Here is a 15,827-nt window from a genome sequence, read left to right as displayed (position 1 = left end):
GTGAAGAACAGATGTTTTATAATCTGTGATGTAAGTGAATCATACAGGTGGATATAGCACAGACAGTAAAGTCCTTGTTTTAAACTGCCCGTGTTTTCTCGTCCACCCCAGCCCACACACCTTGATCCACTCTCCTTCCCCAGAGGGTAGCTTCTGTTACCTGCTTGGCGTGAATCCTTTCAGACCATTTTCTGTGCAGTTTTATACACACATGCATTCACACACATGCACAGTTTTTCTGACATAAGTGTATTTTTACAATAACTGTTACTCTAAAACTTGCTTTCCTCACTGTACAAAATACCTTGAAATTCCTTACATGTCAATACCTGGGTGTCTAACCCATTCTTTTGAATGGCATCCCATATGTTAATCAGCATATATGACTTTTCCATCTTTGTAAAAATATTGCATTGAGTGAACATTTTTATATTTATATCCAAAAATGTCATGCAATAAATAGACTTCTCAAATGTACTTGGTGGATTGAAAGGTACACGCATGTTTAAATTTTTGATAGGTATTCCACACTACCATCTGAAAGTTTATATTTATACTCCTTCTAACAGGTAAATTGTGTTTGGAGGACAACAAAAAAGAATTAGGACTATTTCTTAAGAAGTGGTCTGTAAATTCTGCTTGCTCAAATAGGAAGGTCTGGGCTCAGTCTCTTGTCCCTTTTGTAATTAGTTGAAATATGATTCCAAATATTTGAATTTGGAGACTGAAATCTTTGGACATGACCTTGTTAAGAATGCTTTCATTAAATCCGAAATTTTGGCAGTGGTGAGGCCTTCCATGGTAGCCTCATTTGCCTTTGCCTGGCAATCCAGTTCATGAGGTAAGGCATTTGAAAAAACTGAAGTCACGTGTAAAGCTGTGAACCACCTGCTAGATGAACATTTTTTAATCTGGAGGAAGGTGTTTGGGACATGTCATGAGGTTAACAGTACCACCATGTCATCTCAATCCGATTTTTTCTGCATAGTTCCATCTGCTGGATTCTAGGGCATCGTTTTCAACAAGAGGTTATCTTGGGTTTCTTTGGCTGCCTTTTTAAAATTCATCTGAGTGCATGGGCTTTATTGTGCCCTGTATCTGACATTCAACAAATGAATTGCTGATTGGTTTCTTTGATTTACGTAGTATGTGCCGTGAAGGAAATTTGCAAAAGATGATTTAGGCCTAAGACAATAGACTGTGTGAATTCAGCCCTGAATGCTGTTTGTAGTAGCTCTTGCAGTGGAGACATGGGCCTATGAGGAACTGGGAGAACGCCTCTCATGTTTCTTTTAATAACTATCACGTTCCAGTCCTGAAATATTAGTCATCACAGCCTTTCAGAAAACCTCTTGCCATGCTGATTTGCCTTTTGTGTATGCGTTCAGCTCCTACAGAGTACATTCAAAGTGAGGTATTTGGCAAACTTATTAAATGCTTAATATTCATGTAGTTTTTATTTTGGGGAAGAGAGCACAGGGGTACCTTGCTATGCAAAGCCTTATTTATAGTCCATCGAAAAATACTTACTTTAGTTAAAGCAGTTTGGAAATACAATTGATTAAAGTAAGTTGCCTTTTCTGTAATAATTGTTTTTCAGTGAAATACAAAATAAGGATTTACCTATTAAGATACGCCAAACTGCTCTCTCCTTTGTTTTGTGTATTTTTGTCTGTCTTTACTTCGTTAGATCTTTCTTATAAGTGCTGTTCACCTTCGGGAAAGAGAGGTATGGTGGAGGTATCTGTTGTTTTTATTAATGTTTAGCTAAAGTTTTAAATGGCCCCAGCTGGGAGCCTACCCTGAGTACATCTGTTTTGAGAGAACTGACTGTGGGGATAGAACTCACTGTAATTCAAAAGTTTGTTGTTGTAAGTGTATTTTCTCATTACACCTAGAATCAAGTCTCTTGTCAGGTCACCTCTCTTTTACAATGTTTCCGTTTTAGTAATAATAAAATACAGTTTTAGGAGAGCAGGTATCTTAGCCTTTTACTTTGGGATCACATGAGGTAGAATCATAGTGCCGTAGAATGTTCAGGTCCAGCTGTCTTAGTTCATGACAAAACAGGACCAGAACTCTGGTTTCCCTCATTCCTAGTTTAGGGTCCCTTCTGTGATACCATAAAGTCCCCTAATACACAAATTAAAAAAATACATATATATATATATATATATATATATATACATAACAGCTATTTGAAGTAAAGGTTGTTAACTTTCAGTCAGAATGAGGAAGGAATTAATTTGAAGGATTAACACTAAAAACGGTATCATCGTTATTGTTATATAAGTAATAGGACTTTAATTCTTGGCTGTTTATGATTTCCCCGATTTTTTTGTTGTTGCTGCTTTTTATTTAGGTTTTTAAACTTTAGCTTTGAGTTTAGGTATTTGCTTTAATTTATGGCAAGGTCGGGGAATAATTTGAGGCCAAATGAATTTGCGTATTTTTTTAAAGGAGAAACAGAAGGAGAATACATATCTTATCATGACCATGATTTTAATGGAATATTTTTGGGTTTCGCTGCTATTGAGTAATTTAAATTTAACTTATGTCTAGAGTTTCCAGTCGAATTTTATAATCTATACATCTGGGAACAGAGAAAATAAAGCCAAGGGCTATTATAAAGTAATTTTTTAAATTTGGGGGCATCATGGATTCCTTTGAGAATCTGATAAAAAAACTACGGACCCTTTCTCAAGTAAAGTACATATAACCATTTATACACAGAGTTTTGCATATACACATGTCCTTTAGAGAATTCATGTACTTTGTCTCTCCCCCTCACTCTCCCACTGTTAGGAATACTTGAAAATATATACAAAAGTTTTCACATGAGTTTATTTTCAACTAGGTGCTAGGCATTTTCCATAAATCTCATTTGATATTCATCACCTTTTTAGGTAGGTTTTACTCCATTTTGCAATTAAGGAAGCTCAAGAAGGTTAAGTAATTAGTTCATTATCATACAACAGCTGTTAAGTTGTCATGAACTAGTGTTGCTTAGGAAGAGAGTTTATAAATTTGAAAATACCTTTATAACTAAAAATATATTTTTCATTATCTAAAAATTATTGAAGTTTTAACTCTCCTTCATTCTATGTGTTGATCAGCATTTTTGGAGAATCCTAAAAGCAACTTGAATTTTTAAAAACATTTACTTCATTGCTAAATTTGTGGTTTTATTATATACATTTTGACTTCTCAGCTTTTGGGTATTTGTTTTGACTTGCTAAAAGTAGCTAAGAGTTTTTTTCACTTGATGTAAGTGTGAAAAACCAAGGTAAGGATGTGAATAGGCAGTGCCAATGTAAGTAAATGCTCTTATTCCCAAATTAATATTATGAGTGTTCACCTACAAGTTCTGTCTGCATCAGAACATTTATCATTTAAGAAGAACTTAAGCATCTGATAATTGTGAATGGATAGGTTTAAACCATTCAGGAAACTTATATGTTTCATGAATCGAAATTGTTTGAGATAGAAAATCCAATCCTTTTAGAAAAGGAATAGAATTTAAATAAGTTTTTCAAGAGACATTTAAAATTAACTTTTGGCAATAAACACACCAGAGTAACTTACACAATCTCAGTACAGTAGAAAATTCAACATAATGTGTCCATTTTGTTGGTGGTGTAGGGCAGGTTATTTTTGTTTGTTTCAGACCAGAAGTGCTGACAGTACATTGTTCTTTAGCATTTCACCAGCAAGGTGGTCCTGCAACAGAGACATCTGGGGTGGGGGTGGGGGGGGCCTTCACAGCAGGAGACCTGTTGAGCAGTTGACTCTGTCATCAACAAAATATTGCCAAATGGAGAAATGATCAAAAAGGATATGCATATACCCCAAATATTTTATTTTAACCTAAAACATGGAACTGTACAATTGTATGCCACTCTTTTGTTGTAAAACTTAGTATGGTCGATTGCTTGGAGAGCCATATGTTTCTTTTGCACATATGACATCATAATGATGGATCAACTCTAAATTAACAGTTTTTAAAAAAGTACAGCAAGAGCTGAGACACTTGAAATCTCAGTGCAAAGTCATCTTTGAATTACACAATTTCTCTTTCCTTCTCCTTATGTATAATTTGAGAAACTTTTTTTTTTGAAGTAACAAGTTGATCAAGTCATTCTAAAGCAGTCACCTTGGTTTTCATAGAAACAGCTCTCCTTTTACGTTTGCATTTCTTTGGATTATTTATGTTTATTTAACTTATAGTAATTTCATGGGTTGCCTGGGTGGCTTAGTGGGTTAAGTGTTAAGAGTTTGGCTCAGGTCATGATCTCATGGTTTGTCAGTTCAAGTCCTGCATCTGCTGACAGCTCAGAATCTGGAGCCTGTTTTGGATTCTATGTTTCCCTCTCTCTATGCTCCTCCCTCCCCTGCTTTCTCTCTCTCTCTCTCTCTCAAAAATAAACATTAAAAAATTTTTTTAATTATGTAATTTCAATAACAAGTGCAAATGTCAAGTGCAAGTGGGGACGGATCTAAAATGTAATGAGTTGGTAAAACGCAACTCAGCTGGAGGGGCACAAGTGTGCAAACACATTGGAGAGTAGAGAGGCATGGGGGAGTTGGGTAATTGGGTGAGCAGGTGAAGCAGAGGTTGGTAAACAAGTGCTTTTGCTGTGTGTATTTCTGCATTGTGTATATTGCCAATGAAATGAGATTCCCATTAGGTGGATATTTATTTTAAAATGGATATCGAAGATATCCTATGCGTTAAGCAGACTGATGGAGTATCTGCTGAATCTTCAGTCGTGTGCTAGGTCCTGACACTATAAAAAATAAGGAACAAAGCGTAGTAAGTAGAGTGTGCACCTTGGCTTTGCTATTAAAATACCATACTAAAATACATAAAATACTAAAGTTCTTAACTTCTCTGAGTCTCACTTTCTTTCTGAAATAGGAGGATAACTTCTGTTCTGTCTTATGTAAGAGCTGGTGAGACATCATCTACTAGACAGCTGGTTTATGCAGAGCTGAGACATGCCGGGGCCTCACTAAAAGCCTAGTTGGAATTGAGGCTTGAGCCAGAAATGAATGGGGCCGAGAAGACGGGTACTGATCTGGGAGAGCAAGTACCCAATAAGTATTTTTTTTAATTGAGGGCAGCATGTAATCCAAATGAAGTTGCTGAGGGATGAGTGACAAATTCAGGTCTGAATGAGGTGTGGCAGGAGAGCAGGAAGTCTTCATGGTGGGGGTGCTACTGCCTGCTGTTGGGCTGATGGCCATATCTTTGATCCAGGAAGAGCTGCCCTGAGTGAACAGTGAGTCAAGCCTACAGCTCCCATGCCTGCTTCTCTGGAAAGAGCCTTGGTAGGGGCTAGGCAATTGTAATTCCATTGCTAAGTAAATTTGGGATTGTGAAGAAAATATATTCCGGTTAGGCAACTGGACAGCAAACCTAGGATCTGGGGCCATGCTCAGTCCTATGGACTTTAGGGCTCACGGCGTGCTGTGGTGAGCATGAGTATGCTTTGGGGAACACACCACATTTAAGGCAGCAAGTTAAAGACAGACCAGAAGCACTGCTTGGGCACCTAATAAACTGCTGTCTTGGTCAGGATTAGTTTAGGGCTGAATTGGACTGAACTTGAAGATCTAAGGCTTTTAACATCACCAGCTAGATGAAGATGTAGATCAGGTAAGGATTAATAACCATTTCACTGCTCTTCTTTATACATGGCTTGCTCTTTCCCTTTCCTACTTCTAAGTTATTGAGCTTGCCCATTTTTCCATTGCCAGTATTGATCTTGATGAATTCCAGTTTTCAATAATAATTCGTTAAAAATGTATGGGGCATCTGTTTTATGCCACGCAGTGTTCTAGCCATTGATGATGCAGTATCAAGTAAGACGGACAAGGCCCTCGTCCTGAGAGTCTTGACAGTCTGTTACTTTACAGGATAATAGGTGTTTCTAGTGACTGTACATAGTGTGCATCATTCCCAGGACCTAGGTGTCTAAGCGATAGACTTCTAATCAGAGGATTGTTTGGTGAGCATGAAATCATAGAGAAGGGAGGTTACTTCCGATGGATTAAGGAGGGTCTAATGGACTGTCACTCTAATGCCTCTGTACCCTGTGTGGTACCCAGAAAAACTGACAAATAAGTTCTCTACAGGTAACCTGTTTCTGAACATTTTATTATCTGGTAGTTGTCTTTGCTACCCCCAAGCTCTTGAGGTTGTAAGGAATATTACCAGCCACAGTGGTTCACTGAAGCCAGGATTCTTAACTAGAGGATCGAGATGCGGTATTTTGAATTCTTCACTGTCTCGATATAGAGATGGTATAATAACTATTTTGCACTTATGTTAAAAATGATTTCTTCTGGGTTGCCTGGGTGGCTCAGTCTGGTTAAGCATCCGTCTTCAGCTCAGGTCATGATCTCACGGATTGTGGGTTCCAGCCCTCCATCTGGCTTTGTGCTGACAGCTCAGAGCCTAGAGCCTGCTTTGGATTCTGTGTCCCCTTCTCTCCTGCTTGGCACTCTGTCTCTCTTGGTCTCTCAAAAATAAATAAACATTAAAAAAATTTTTTTTAAATGATTTCTTCTGACAGAGACTGTAACTATATGCTTGGTTATGCTTTAACCTTAATTATAGTCACATTCCAGATCTGCTGTTTAGTTATCTTGGTTGAATGACCACTTTCCATTTTCAGCCACACAATTAGAAGTTGCCCACGTACCAAAGGAATTCAGTAGAAGACTTATCTTGAGGGTGAACAAACACATCTACTGAGCAGTTTTGTAAATGTTTTTAATTTCAATAAAATCATTTAAGTTAAGTATATAATATTGCATGTTTAAATTTCTATTCAGTAACTCAGAAGGAGCCTTTAGATGGGCTCTCTGCTAGAAAACTTTCATGGGCTAGTGGACTCTGGCTTAATTGTTGTATTAGAATTCAGAGCTCAAATCTCGAATTTAACCATTGACTTCAGGAATGGCCTTGAGTAAAACATTAACCTTTCTGTGTTGAGCTATTGTGAGTAAGGCTAATAATACTTTGACACCTCAAGAAATGCTATAAAATATACCAGTTAAAACGTATGATGAAGTGCTCTATAAATGTTGAGCGGAAATAAGAAATGGTGCAGCAATAAAAAGTCTCGAGACCATGAGGAAGAAGAACCCACTGAGATTGGTTGGGATCATTGGGTTAAAAAAAAATGGCTCACTTAACCTTTCCCTTATTTTGTATACTCTGAATCAGAAAATATATTTGTGACCAAAAAAAAAAAGAAATTCTGATTTAGCTATAGATTTCTGTCCACCCAGCAAGACTTGTTTATTTGGGTCAGCATGGAGGCAGCACTCTGGGATGGGTGCAGTGCCAATTTGTAACACCCTTTTTGCTGGTTTGATGTGCAGTGGCTCAAGGAAAAGCAACATTTTTCCTAGCAGAGTTTATGAAAGTATGGAAGCCGCCTTGTTTTTTCCACTCATGTTCTCTTTCTCTTATGAGATAGAAAGTAAGTTCTTTGTGACTAAAAGAGTTTGGCAGATGATGTGCTTAGAAAAAACTGGTTAAAACTTAAAAAAAAAAAAGTAAGAGGCGCCTGGGTGGCTCAGTCGGTTAAGTGTCCAGCTTCTGCTCAGGTTCGAGCCCTGCGTCGGGCTCTGTGCTGACAGCTAGCTCAGAGCCTGGAGCCTGCTTTGGATTCTGTTTCCCTTTCTCTCTGACCCTCCTCTGCTCACACTGTCTCTTTCTGTCTCTCTTAAAAAAAAAAAAAAACCCAAAAAAGCCCCACAAAAATTTCTTTAAAAAAAAGCGTAAAAATGTATTGAATCAAACTTTGAGGATTAGTAGTTGTTTATGGGATAACAGTGGGAAATCCCATCAATGAAGTGAATTTATCTGACATCTTAATGCCCAGAAAACTGTTAACTTAGTATTTTATCACTTTACAATAGTTATCATTTTAGTTTATTATTATGCAGAGGCACCAAGTGGTGAATTTCTTTTATATTAATAATTACTATAGGGGCACCCGAGTGGCACAGTAGGTTAAACATCTGACTCTTGATTTCTGCTTATGTTATGACCTCACAGTTCATGAGATTGACCCCGCTTGGGCTCTGGGTTGACAGCATGGAGCCTGCTTGGAATTCTTTTTCTCCCTCTCTCTGCCCCCAAGTTGCTCATGTGTGTGCACTATCCCTCTCTCTCTCAAAATAAAATAAACTTAAAAAAATAATTACTAGATAATTTAAAATTATTTACAATTGAGTTTTGATGTTAATTGTATTTTATTACATTTTAAGTCTGAACTTGGTAATCCTAATTATTTTAAGCAAAATACTATACCAGCTAGAATATCTGTTCTCCAGTCATACTAGTTAAGAATATAAGGTAAGAGTATAGAATAAATGAAAGCTTATTATTTAAAATTTAGTATGGAAGAAGCCATTGGAGGGCAGCTAGTTTGAGAAAAATTTAGAAGCTTTATCCTAAGAACATGTTATAAAACTAGGTAGACATCAAACTTGAAGTAGTTTTTTTTTTAGTATTTGTTTAGAGAAAAGCTATGTACTCCAGAAATATTAATAATTATGATACTTGTGGTTTTATATTATTGAAACATATAATCTTTGAAGATAACCATGGTTGAGTCATTTTTTGATTCATATTTTAATTAGCTTCATGTAGTATATAGGAGGAATTTATCTTGAAGAGCGAAAAATGACTCCATCCTGATCATGACCTAGCATCTTACAGTAGTGTTCTATCTGGAGCAGGGAAAAAAGAAAGATAGAAAAGTCAGCTATAATAACTCAAAGTCCTTTTTAGGTGGAAAGTTTTTCTTGATCTTTGACCTTTATATCATGTTGTTTAGGTTTGGGGCCTGTGTCTGGTGCAGCATATCTGTGCCAGGTTGTTGCCAGTGTTCAGGGTCCCTGTCTTCAAGCCAGGCTAGGTGGTGAGAGCCTAGAGCTGTTGAATGATCTGTGATTCAGGCATATTTGGTTTGAAATAAGCCAACAGTTTTATAAATCTTAGCATTACTGATATACAACTTTAAAAAATACTGCCTTTTGGACCTCAAAGTCTTAATTCCTGTCACATTAGTAGAATTAAAATGCTTCTGATTTAAGTGTACATGTGCCTTTCCCTATAATATGTAATTTGTGAAATTTTATTTTTTTATGAAAATAGAATATAGCTGTACCACTAACGTGTTCAAAAGTTGTTGTTTTAAATTAATTTTACAAATACTAGTATATAAATTTGTTTATATAAGTACATTTTAATATGGTTCTTTGGTTTATTTTCTTATTTGAGATTTTATCAAATAGGATTATTATTTTTCATTAAAAATTTTTGTTTCGTTAATCTTTGTGTGGGCTTAAAGCACTCAGTTTTTTTTCCTAGTGGGCTATTGTTCATACATCATGCATCTTAACTGTTCACTTTGCTAACTTTTAGCAAACGCTACACCCATTAACCCACACCCAAATCAGGATATTGAACATATGTAATTTCAAACCTCTTCCCAATAAATCCCTCACCACTGACTCCAGGCAACTGTTGATAAGATTTCTGTTATAATCTCTTAGTTTTGCCTGTTATTGAACTTTATATAAATAGAGTCATACAGAATGTGTTCTTTTGAGGTTGACCTCTTTGGCACAACATAATATTTGTGAGATTTATCTGTGTTGCTGCATGTTTCAGTAGTTAGTTCCTTTTTAAAAATGTTGAGTGTTCCACTGTGTGGGTTTATTGCAGTTTAGGGTGATGATGGACATGCATTTAAAAATTTGGATTGTGTTGGGGCGCCTGGGTGGTTCAGTCGGTTAACATCTGACTTTGACTCAGGTTATGATCTCATGGTCTGTTGGTTCAAGACCCACATCAGGCTTGTGCTACAGCTCAGAGCCCTGGGGCCTGCTTCAAATTCTGCGTCTCCCTCTCTCTCTCTGCCCCCTTCCCCACTCTCACTTTCTCTCTCTAAACTAAGTAAACATGAAGAAAATTTAAGTTTTATACTGTTATGAATAAGACTTAAGGCACTTTGATAAAGAACACTGAGACATATATATTCTTTTTTTTAAAAATTTTTTTTAATGTTTTATTTATTTTTGATACAGAGACAGACAGAGCATGAGAGGGGGAGGGGCAGAGAGAGAAGGAGACACAGAATCCGAAGCAGGCTCCAGGCTCTGAGCTAGCTGTCAGCACAGAGCCTGATGTGGGATTCGAACCCACGAACGTGAGATCTGACCTAGGCCGAAGCCGGAGGCCCAACCAATGAGCCACCCAGGCACCCCGAGACATATATATTCTAAAATTAAATTGCAGTTGGAGTCAGGGAGAGGCTAATTGGTAAGATAGATAAAGTTATTTAATTGTCTATTAAATACAATTTTTTTTTTGCTTGACATGTGCTTTCATATCATATATTTTCTCACTTTTTATTCTCCAGCAATCCTATAACTTCTCTTTCATGTCAAGCCTAGGCTTTGACAAATAGGGTGGGAGAGGATGGTATATGAATATTGATTACAGACACGGTTGGAGAGAGAGAGTATAAAATAATTTTTGGTGAAAAATGACATGCAACAGAAAAAGAGTTGTTTGTCTAAGGAGGAGGAGTGGGTTATGTATGTGTGTGTGTTTTTATGTGTGCACACATGCACGGGTGTCTTTGTGTTTTGATTAAGTGTTATATTCATGAAAACAAAAAAAATCTTCAAAAAGTATTATCAGTCTCTTTGGTCTTGAAAAAATTCCGCTGGCATAATCTTGGTAATCTGCAGGGGTGGAGAGGCTCTGAATAATGGAAATGAATTTAGAAAGCAGATGAAAAAGGAGCAGGCAAAGCCAGAAAGGCAAGAAGGAGAGGGGAAGAGAAGAGAGACCAAGAAGGAGGAGAGGAGGAAGAGGAAGTTGTGTGTAATAAAGCAGTACAGTGCCCTGGGGAGTGATTCGGATTACTTTCCCTGGTCTCAGGACTGACTGCCACAGAAAGACGCACCTTAGTCCCTCATACCTTAACCTTTATTGATAACGTTGGTCCCTTAAACTTGTTTGCTTTTATTACATTTTTTAAAAATATTTCTAAAGCCTGCTGAGAGTACTTGTTGGTTCCTGTGTTCTTTAGACAGTGGATTGATGGCTCAGTCTCACCACCAATTTAAAATAACCTGTTTGACTTCTGATTGTGGAAAGTGGATATGGAATCACTGACAGCCTCTTGGTCTGTTCTTTAGTTATTCATGAAAATTAGGAGGTTGTGGGAAAGAAGAATCTTGAAGAATCCAGGGGAGATTCAGGGGGAATTTTTATCTATAACAGGAGTAAAATGCATGATCAGTTAGTCAAGAGACTCGTTGTCATGTTTTTTAATTTGTAGTGTGATTTTAGAGAGGAAGGACTAAAGGAGGGGGAATTAGGGTGGATTAATTCTGATAAATGATAGCAGAAACAGAATAAAATATTCGCTGAGGAAGAAGAGGCTGCCTACCTTCCATGTTCAGGCACTTTGCTAAGTACTGATCTCATTTAGTTTTTACAACATCTTGGACAGAGTTGTTTTTTACAACTTAGAGAATTGCAACTCAGAGGGGTTAAGTAATTTTCTTGGGTCGCACAGCTAGCATTCAGGACTGGAGTTCTCTTGAGCCTGTGGTATGGTTTCCATTCTCTCTTCTTTTCACACTAACTATTCTGCCCCTGAGGCCTTATAGGAATTTAGTGACAGATTAGGGAATAAAACCTGTAGCTCTTGAGTCTTCCAGTGTCTCTAGACTTTATTTTTAAAAAATTTTTTAAGTTTTGAAATTTATTTTGGGAGAGAGAGAACAGAAGAGGAGCAAAGAGAGAGGGGGAGAGAGAGAATCCCAAGCAGGCTCTGCACCATCAGCACAGAGCCTGACACAAGGCTCAAACTGATGAACTGTGAGAGCACGACCTGAGCCAAAAACGTGAGTCAGATGCTTAACCGACTGAACCACCCACATGCCCCTAGACTTTAGACTTTGAGATCCAAAGACCACTTTGAAGGGCAGGAGTGCTGAGATGATGGAAATTACACCTGCCCTTACTAAAGGGAAGCACTACCTATTAGAATCCAAGCTCTGTAATGACTGCTGTATTTGTACGTTCTGTTCACTGCCATTTCCCTAGAACCTAGACTAGTGATTGGACCCTAGACTACATGCTCAGTAAGTATTTGTTAGGTGAATAATGAGGGACTGCCTATAGGATAGGCATGTTTGATGAATAGAAGCTGAGCCAGGCAGGAGGTCCAGAACAAGAGGAGATGGGAGCCTGGGAACAAACACTCTACATTTTCTGGGCTGGGAACCAGGGGCAGGATTTCAGCCTCTGGGTGAACTGCTCCATGCACAGTAAAGTAGGGCCACATTTCTGATGCCCACTAGGAGAGGGTCCTGGTTAGAGGAAGGTGGGCTGGAACTTTGTCCAGGAAACAAAGCATCAAAGTACCCAATATCACATGAACATTGACATGAAGTTGACTAGGTTTTCTACTTATTAGTTAGAGCCCAGATGTTCTCTCTGATTCGAGACAGGATTAGATCCAGATCCAGTGCTGTGAGCTATAGAACTGACAGATGCGAGGGCAGGGAGCCAATCTGTTTGTAGCAAGACCAGTGTACCACTTACTCTTCTTATGTCCATTATGTGTTAGAAAAAAGAAATCATGTGGAAATGTTCTGTCGTTTGTTTTTTCCCTGTCAACATTGTTTTACTAATCAAGTTCCTTGAGATCAAAGGAACTTGATGTCTATTAAGTTTTTCTAATATGAGAATCGGTTAGAGCTGTGTGTCCATCTAATTTTATAATACTGTATGTTATTGCAAATATTTTAGAAATATTAGTTTTTTTTAAACCATAATTAGTCTTCATTGTCATTGATTAAAATGTTTCATCATGTGGTTTAGCATAATTCACTTAATTGTTGCCATATTGTTAAATCTATGGTTGTTTCTGGTTTTTCCCCAGGAACTCTTATAAGTAAAGCTAAAGTAAAATTTATGGATTTAGGCTATTCCAGTTGTTGAACTATTTTCTCAGGATAGATTTTTCAGGGACATACTTCCAGCATCAAAGGCTTTAAACTTCTTTATTTTTTGGTAGCTCTTGATGGATATTTCCTATTTCCTTTCTTAAAAAAAAGTTTTAAATGTTTATTTATATTTTAGAGAGAGGGAGATGGTGTGCAAGTGGGAGAGGGGCAGAGAGAGAGAGAGAGAGACAGAGACAGAATCAGAAGCAGGCTCTAGGCTCTGAGCTGTTAACACAGAGCCCAGTGTGGGGCTCGAACCCACAAGCCATGAGATCATGGCCTGAGCCGAAGTCGAACACTCAACTGACTTGAGCCACTCAGGCGCCCCTTGCCTATTTCCTTTCTAAGAGAGTTGACTAGTTGATAGCGAGGCAAAAATGTGATTGGAACCAAGGCTTATTATACCTTGTCCTGAATATATGTTGTTAAAAGTATCAATAGTTCTAAAATGCGGTCTCATTATTTTAATTTATATATATTTAATAACTGGTGGGGTACCAAATATATTTCCCATTTTCTTTTTTAATATTTATCTTGGGGAGAGCACAAGCAGGGGAGGGGCAAAGAGAGGAGGACAGAGGATCCAAAATGGGCTCTGTGCTGACAGCAGCGAGCCCAATGTGTGGCTTGAACTAATGAACTGCAAGATCATGACCTGAGACGTCCAACTGTGCCTCTCAGGTGCCCGTGTGTTTCCCATGTTCATATGCTGTGTTTGTTCTTTTCCAAAGTATCCTGGATTATATCTTATACTTTGGGAATATTTGCTCAATAAAGAAAGCAACCTTATGCTTATTGTAAATGGTCTGGCATAGAACATCATCTTGTGAGGGAGAAAGGAAATCCTGGCATTCTCTTGTTGGCTTCAATCCAAGAAGCAGTGCCTTGAGTTGTAGTTACTGTGCTATTCTGCCATGTCCCAGGCACTGTGTTGAAAGGTAGGCCAACTTATTTAATTTTTTTCAACAACTCTATAAGGTTGGTGCTGCCTTTGTTATACATTTGAGCCACTGTTAGATAAGTTAGAAATTTTAGGGAAATTTTAGGTTAAAAAGAGTGGAAAAAGCAGTTGTTAAAAGGGTAGTATAAGACAGGTGATTTTTCAGCCTGTGGGAAAGCTACATTGCCCTCGTATTTCCTCTGTCCATACCACTTTTGCCTTTTTGCTTCACTTTTTATATTGAAAATGACCTCAATTACAGATATATTCTGCTTAATAAGAGTTAGCCTCTCTTAAAACTTTAAATATCCCTGGAAGGGATTTGTCCTAGAAGGTGATGCGTTATTAACACTTAGTATGAATTAATAATAAGACAGCTTTCATTTTGACCCTGCTGGCAGTAGCTATCCCAAGCGATGGAGCTTGGGGTGGGGGATGTTGGGAGGAGGGAGGTGAGGTCAGTATATTTACAGGATGAAACACTTAGCAGCAGGAAAGGCAAATCTGTGTGGAGATCATAGCTGGGTGCACTGAGCACAGGCTGACTCCTGATGGCCGAGGTTAGGGCTTTGAGTTGTACAAGTGTGAATGCGGTGGCAGGATGACAAGGTAAACACTGCCTATTTCGAAATTCTTCCCCCAGTGAGACCTGTACCCTAGAAAGAGGAAGGAAACTTTCTTTCTCCTTCTTTCCTGCATCCAGTGCCCCATAAGTTCACAGTAGTTACGTAATAATATTATATCCATTGGTATTGTGATTTATAACTTTTAATACTGTTTCTACGACTAAACGAGTAGTAATCAGCCAATTGAAAAAGTAAACTTGTGAGATACGACATGTCATATTAGAGAAGATGTATGCTAATGGAAGTTACAGGTTTTATTTCATAATGAGACTTTTTTGGTCCAGCAACATACAGCTTCTTTAAGGCTTTTATTTATATTTAGGGATAATTTCTTCCCTTTCCACGTGCCCTTTGAACAGCTGTTTCCTTGTTTGTTTTCAGGTCATTCCTGGCACACAAAGCCCTTGCTCTGGAAACAAACAGGTGCTTCTGATGTGAATATAAAATGGCTGGGAAATTAATAAAAAACCTGCTTTTTTAGCAGCACACTTACTGCAAAGTTAACAGTGACTGAGCTTTCATATTTGCATGCTTTCATAGACATCTGGAAATCTTGTCTATGGAGCAGTCAGACCCCTTGGTAGTCTCTTCTAATAAACACACCGCTAATGGCTCAGGATTTAAAAGACTTACTACATAAATTATTTCCCCCTATGGAGTAAATGCCCGAGCTGAAAATAAATTGCAGATCCTAATAACCAAGCAGAAGGAGTGTACTTGTCTATGCGAAACATCTTCTGTATAATTTGGCTTGTCAAACAAAGTGAAGTGGATGAAAGCATCTTACTTTAAAATGTGCAGCTGGTGTAAGCGTGTCACACGGATGCTAATTGTTTGTCTTGGGTGTCTTCCGTGTCTAGGGCTCTACGTGTCTTCTCTAATCAGCGGTAGCTTCCCCCCAGCTTCTTTTGTTCATTGCAGAACATGTCTCCACAGTGTAAAATGTTTAGGCTTTTATTGTCTCCACATTTTGGAAATCATATCTAGGTGAAAATAAATTTTTCCTATTTACTATAGTGAAACTTTAAGTTTTTTTTAATCAGCTGGTCATGTTTTTTCTAGCACTTGGAGACAGTGCTATTCACATGAACAAGAAGAGTAATGTGTAGAGCCTACAAAACACTAGTTTGATGATCATAGGCCTTTGAGACTCCTGATACTCACAATTCAGGTCAAACTGAGGCAATGTCTGGCAAGCGGTGGGT

General features: G+C 37.9%; 1 protein-coding gene across 2 annotated transcripts in view; it reads left to right on the top strand.

The window, feature by feature from the left end:
• The window catches only part of KLHL2 (kelch like family member 2), a 97,373-nt gene that overhangs the window by 27,988 nt on the left and 53,558 nt on the right, over positions 1-15,827 (top strand). The gene's annotated exons all lie outside the window — the stretch shown is intronic.

This window comes from Suricata suricatta, chromosome 1 (genome assembly GCF_006229205.1).
Source record: "Suricata suricatta isolate VVHF042 chromosome 1, meerkat_22Aug2017_6uvM2_HiC, whole genome shotgun sequence".
NCBI classification, from domain to species: domain Eukaryota; kingdom Metazoa; phylum Chordata; class Mammalia; order Carnivora; family Herpestidae; genus Suricata; species Suricata suricatta.
The sequence above is the reverse complement of the archived record's forward strand: the minus strand, read 5'-3'. Positions and strand labels throughout refer to the sequence as shown.